The following is a 6,000-nucleotide window of genomic DNA, read 5'->3' as shown; positions in this document are numbered from 1 at the left end:
AAGAAGTGGCAAAATGAAGAAAACATAGCTGTAATTTTCCATATAAAAGTGAGGAACATATTGATGTACAAAGCCATCATGTGATATATAGTAAGTCACATTTCACATGGTTATAATTGATATTCACTTGACTGTGTGATGCTAATGGGTGGCTAGAAAACCCCACTGTTTTTTCTTTCACCCTAAATTTGTTGGCTTTTGTTATTTTTTAAAGGTAAATATATTATTAATTAACCGATATAAGACATACATAAATCGATAACAAAACTACATAATAGAGATGCTGTATATATGCAAAACACCGAAGATAAAAACCAAAATAAATACCACCTAATCGAGATCTATCTTTAAATTCCATAAAAATTAAACCCCCAAATTTGTTGGCTTTGTGTATATTTATAATGAGTATATGTGATTTTTTTTAATGACAACATTTTCAACCATGGATAGATATTAGTAAACCAAATGCTAAAGTTAATCCCTCACTTTGTTAGAGTATATTAATTTAGTCTCTCATTTTCATGTTAAGTTAATCTCTCACTTTGCAAACAGTTTGTCAAGTTAGTCGAATGATGAATTTTAACCGGGCGAGCCGAGTTTCACCCCACACAATTTGTTGTATATTAAAGTGATTGCATGTAACTACATGCATTTATAGTGTCGATTACGACATTAGTGTTATTATGTTATAGGAGTATCAACATTGTGTGATGCATGTAAATAGTTACTTAGATCCATTAATATTTGTGGGGGTTTGATCTTTAACAAGTTAACTTTTAAAATATATCTAAAAGTTTGTATAGGGCTCAACATATGATGATCTTGTATTTTGTTGATTTTCCTTTATGTATGAACTCTTATCTTTAGGAACACCTTGTGCTTAATTTTTTAATATATTTCTTTGACTTCTTAAAAAAAAAATATATCTTAGATATCTTTAAAAATCTGTAGCCACAATTGCAAACAATTATCTTCATTATTGATAAATATGTATTATTAAATATAAAATGCTCTGTATAGAGTATATATGTGGTATTAATTTTAGCCTTTTTGATAGACTTGACTAGACCAACTATAAAGAAGAGATTTGAGTATTTTTAAGTAGGCAATCAAATGTGAAATTCTGGTACACAGTAGACAAGTGTTGTCCACGATGTTCAGACAGTTTTCGTAACACTTGTCTTAACAGATAGAACAATAAAGCAGAGCATTAAAAACAGATACTGAAAAACATAAATAACACACATACTCCCTCCGTCCCAAATTATAAGGGAAAAAACAAAAAACACACTTATTAAGAAAATTATTTAATATTCTAAAATTTGTCAAAAACATAATTTTATTTCCAAAAATACCCTTATTAACTTATCACATGAAAAATCAAATGATAATCATAATATTAATTAGAGTGACTCTATAAAAGAATAAATGTTGTTGATGAAGCAATTGAATGGGTTCAATACCAAGAAAGAGGGGAAAGAAGGGTCATCCATTAATTCAAATTTTAATACCAAGAAGTTCTTGACCATAATAAATTCTAGTAATCATAATAAATTGAATTGTTTTGGAAAACATAACTAAGGGTATTTCTGGAACTTTAGAATTAAATTGGTCAAATTTGAGTTTTTTCTCTTATAATTTGGGACAAAAAAAATAGGCTTTTTTCCCTTATAATTTGGGACGGAGGGAGTAATTGTTAACTCAGTTTAGTCTAACAGCCTAATCTGGGGGATACCAATCCAGGTGGAAATTCATTATCAGCAGTATTAATTCAGAGCTAAACTCCCCCGTTTACAACTCCTCACTTAATCCCTACCCAATGCAACTTCTACCTAGGAACTCCTAGATATGAGACCTCGTCTCACTCCGCTCAACCTTACAACCAGTAAGGATTTCAATAACAACAGAATGAAGACACTCTCCTTGACAAAGATGAAGACACACTTCAAAGACATTAACACTTAGCCAACGACTAAGTTCACAATTTGGAGTTGCTTAAAAGCTTTCTCCAAGTACAATACTCAACTCATTATCTATAGGTTTCTGAGTGAGGACAGGTGTTGTTCCAATGTGTACCCACATCTGTCTCAACACTTGGTGTAGGCACATATGTCTCAACACTTAGCTAAAAGATGTTTTTGCAAAATGTAGCCAACATACAAAAACCCAACAAAATGTTTGATATTTAGTCTTAACTTATAAAAAAAATTCAGTTAAAAGGAAAAATTAAGGAAATTGAAAAATGGCGAGGCCTACTATACACATTCATAATTTGAGGATATTTATTCATCGATCAATGAAAAATTCATTCAACTATATATAAAATTAGAAATAAAAATAAATGCTTAATTATTAAAATGGTCCCTTAAAGACATTTTAGGTTTCACAATGGTCCCTTAAAGAAAAAATGGTCCGGTTTGATCCTTAAAGATATAACTGTTTGCCACATTGGTCCCTTTCGTTAGTTTATCAACCCCAAATGTATTATAGGTGGACCAATATTATAGGTGGTTCACCATATACCTCAATATATTTTTTAATCTTAACCATTAGATCTTTTTTGAAGAAAAATAAACCATTAGATTTTGTAAGTACATCGGATCTAACAGTGCACCACCATCACCAACTAATGTTTCTGTTCATGTTCTTCCACCCAGAAACAACACACGCAGCAGCAACAACATTAAGAATTAACCCATAAACAACAAACAAGCAGCAAACACAAAAAATCTTCATGATATTCACCATCTTCATCTTCATCTAGAAAAATCATCAACTACAAAATTCAGAAAAATATCATATCGAGATTAAAAAAGCCCAAAAATTCATAAATGAAAAAATAAATCAAATCTTTAATAGAAAACAAAAAAATGAGAATCATCCAACACACCCAAATCTTCAAACATTCACACCCAAATCTTCAAACATTCAACACAGAAAATAAATTAAAAAAAGAAACCAAAAATTTTGCATATCTTCAAACATACCCAAATCTTCCAACAAACCCAGATCTTCAAACATCACTCAAAAACGATTTCGATCGCATTTTGTTCTACTTCTCCAAAAAAAATTCATTTTTATTATAGTTGTTAATTTTTTCTTCTCTATGTTTTGGGAAAGTATGCAATTTTTCGACTTTATTTTGATGCAGCAATTCATGATTTTTTTGATTAATTTTGTTTTGGTTATTTCCCAGACCAATCTTGAGGCTATAGGAAGCAGTTGATTTATCTTAGATTGAAAATTTAGATTTAGTTTCCTCTCTGAGATGATTAGGAAAAATGTTTAGTTTTAATTTTAAATTTTTTGGGTTTATCTTTACAAAGATGAATAAGGATGAAGATGAAGAAAAGGGGTAAAAGTTAGGTGTTGGTGGTTTACTATTAGATTACATAGACTTTACAAGATTCAATGGTTTAGATTTCAATAAAATGATCCAATGGTTAAAATTTAAAATTTTATTGAAGTCTATGGTGGACCACTATGTATATTGGTTCACTTTAGATAGTCTCATGCCACCTATTCACAATTTAACGTTTTTTTCTCAAAAAGTAACGGAAGGGACTACAATAGCAAACAGTAATGTCTTTAAGGGACCAAAGCGGAACTTTTATTCTTTAAGGACCAATATGAAACCAAAAATTTCTTTAAGGACCAAAATACTAATTAAGTCAAAAATAAATAGACTCGGCTAGGGATAGTGATATTTATCTACTCAAAACGACTATTTCAAAACGTGAAAAAGTCTGATATTAAGGCTCAAAAGGGAACATAGAAATGTCAATGGATCTAGCATTAATTAACCCAACTCAATTTCACTAAATATTATTCAATTAACCACAAAAAAAAAAAAAAAAACTGGCATGGGTGGCCATGGATTTAGGTGTTGTTTTAGTTTTTTTTTTTTGTCTGTAAATTGTATTCGTTTTGCGTTCAGTTGCATTATTAATAAAATTTAGCCTTTCAAAAAAAAAAAAAAATCATCGAAGAACACTTAGATGAGATAGTGTGAATCTCTTCTAACTTAACCAAGATATTTGGTTCGATTTCTAACTTTAACATATAACAGTATTAAAACTCTTAGAAAAAGTTAACTAACATATCTTACAAAATTCGAGGAATTAATTTTTACAATGATACGCAAGTTATCGAACTTAAGAAAACAAGACAAAAATATCAAAAAGTACAACATGACTAAGTAGAAAAATCCCCAAAGGTTCATGTATGTAGCTTCCCAGTTTCCAAAAGTAGTGGTTATAAACAATTTACTAGTCAATTAATTGGGGTGAAACAAAGCCATCACGTGTGTTATGAATAAGAGGAAACAGCAGGGAAATGTGATAACTAATAAAGTGCTTAAAACAAAGACAATCATACAATTACAAAGAAATCTCCCAAACTTTTTGTCCTTTTTGATGTACATGTTGTGTCCTAATTTCATTAATTTTGTTTCCTGTGGAGGGCATTTGAATGCTAAGTTTTTGTTAGGTACATTAGTCAAATTAATTTCAATTAGAAAGTTTAAGTTGACTAAGTAAAAAAATGTTGAATATATGTTACATTTTTTCAAACAACTTTTCTTTTTGGACATTTTTTTTTTCAAACAACTAATTGATGGAGCTAGCTAGCTAAATCATATTTTAACTTGAAGATTAGTTTGCGTGTTGAGATGAGATTTTAGAATAGGGATTTGAATGAGACATATTTTTGGTTGATGGGGGAGTGAATAGACTGAGTTTGGAAGAGGGAGCCGAACCTGAAACTAGGTCTTCAAATCATTATCATTTTTTGTATCAAAAAAAAAATATCATTATCATTTTTATGAAAAAAAATAAAAATAAATAATGAACTATTCTGATCCGATAACACAATAGAAATACGGATTCAGATTTTCTCTTATCTTTCCTCTCTAATATTATGTCATGCGCAGATTTAAATCGTGCATCAACGATATTATAGCATTGACTTCTAACATTTAATAAAAAAATTAAAGGTTGAGATCGAACGATTTGAGACTTTGTTTGGTAAGGCCAAATATTGAGCTTATAAGCTTATAAACTATAAGCTCTGTTTGGTAACAGTTTTTAGAAAAAAGCTTATAACTTATTTTACTAGCTTATAATTTATTTTTCAAACACTATTTTAAGTAGCTTATGAGCTTATAGCTTATCATTTTTCTTCCAATTTTATCTTTATCATCTTACTTGAAAAAATTAAATATTAATTAAACATATTTTTTTTATGTCATTTCATACTTATAAGCTAGTTCTTCAACCGTTAATTTTCCTAAACACTACAAATTCAATCTCTTATAAGCTCATCTGCTATAAACTAGCTTATCAATTATCCGCTATTTTTACGAACAGAATAGCTGAAGAGAATCCAAACCCTAGAAATACTTTACCGGTTATCCACTAAGAAATTCTTACGCCATAGACAGAAATTAAACTCAAACATTTGTGACATATATTTACCAACAGTATCAACTTTTTCATTTATTCAGGTGTTTAATTTTCTTCCTGCTTGGTAATAGACTAATATAGTAGTCAAGCGCATGTCTTTTTCTTTCCCAATCCACACAACATGCTGACTTTGAAATACCAAATACTCATTTGACCAAATAAAATAAAGGCTCCAGTCAATTTTATGGATTTACCACCCCTCTAAAAAAAATTAAATATTAATTCTAGAATATATTACTCTTATATATATTTTTTAAAGGGTATATTATATGATTTATATCAGTTGTTGGTACCATAGTTGTAGCAGTAACTAACCTGAGATTGTGATATTTTATACTTTTGTTGGTGACCAGTTCCCTCTTTTTTTCCTTTCAACTTTCCCTCTTTTTAATTTTTTTTATACATAATATATTAGTGATTGGTGTTAATATACCCTTTAAAAATATATCACAATATACCTCTTTGTTGGTGAACACTTCTATTGATCATTAGTATGATGATGTATTGCTTTAACCTATCGTTTTTTTTTTAATAATTT

This window comes from Trifolium pratense, linkage group LG4, assembly GCF_020283565.1.
Source record: "Trifolium pratense cultivar HEN17-A07 linkage group LG4, ARS_RC_1.1, whole genome shotgun sequence".
NCBI lineage: Eukaryota > Viridiplantae > Streptophyta > Magnoliopsida > Fabales > Fabaceae > Trifolium > Trifolium pratense.
This window is presented reverse-complemented; position numbering follows the sequence as displayed.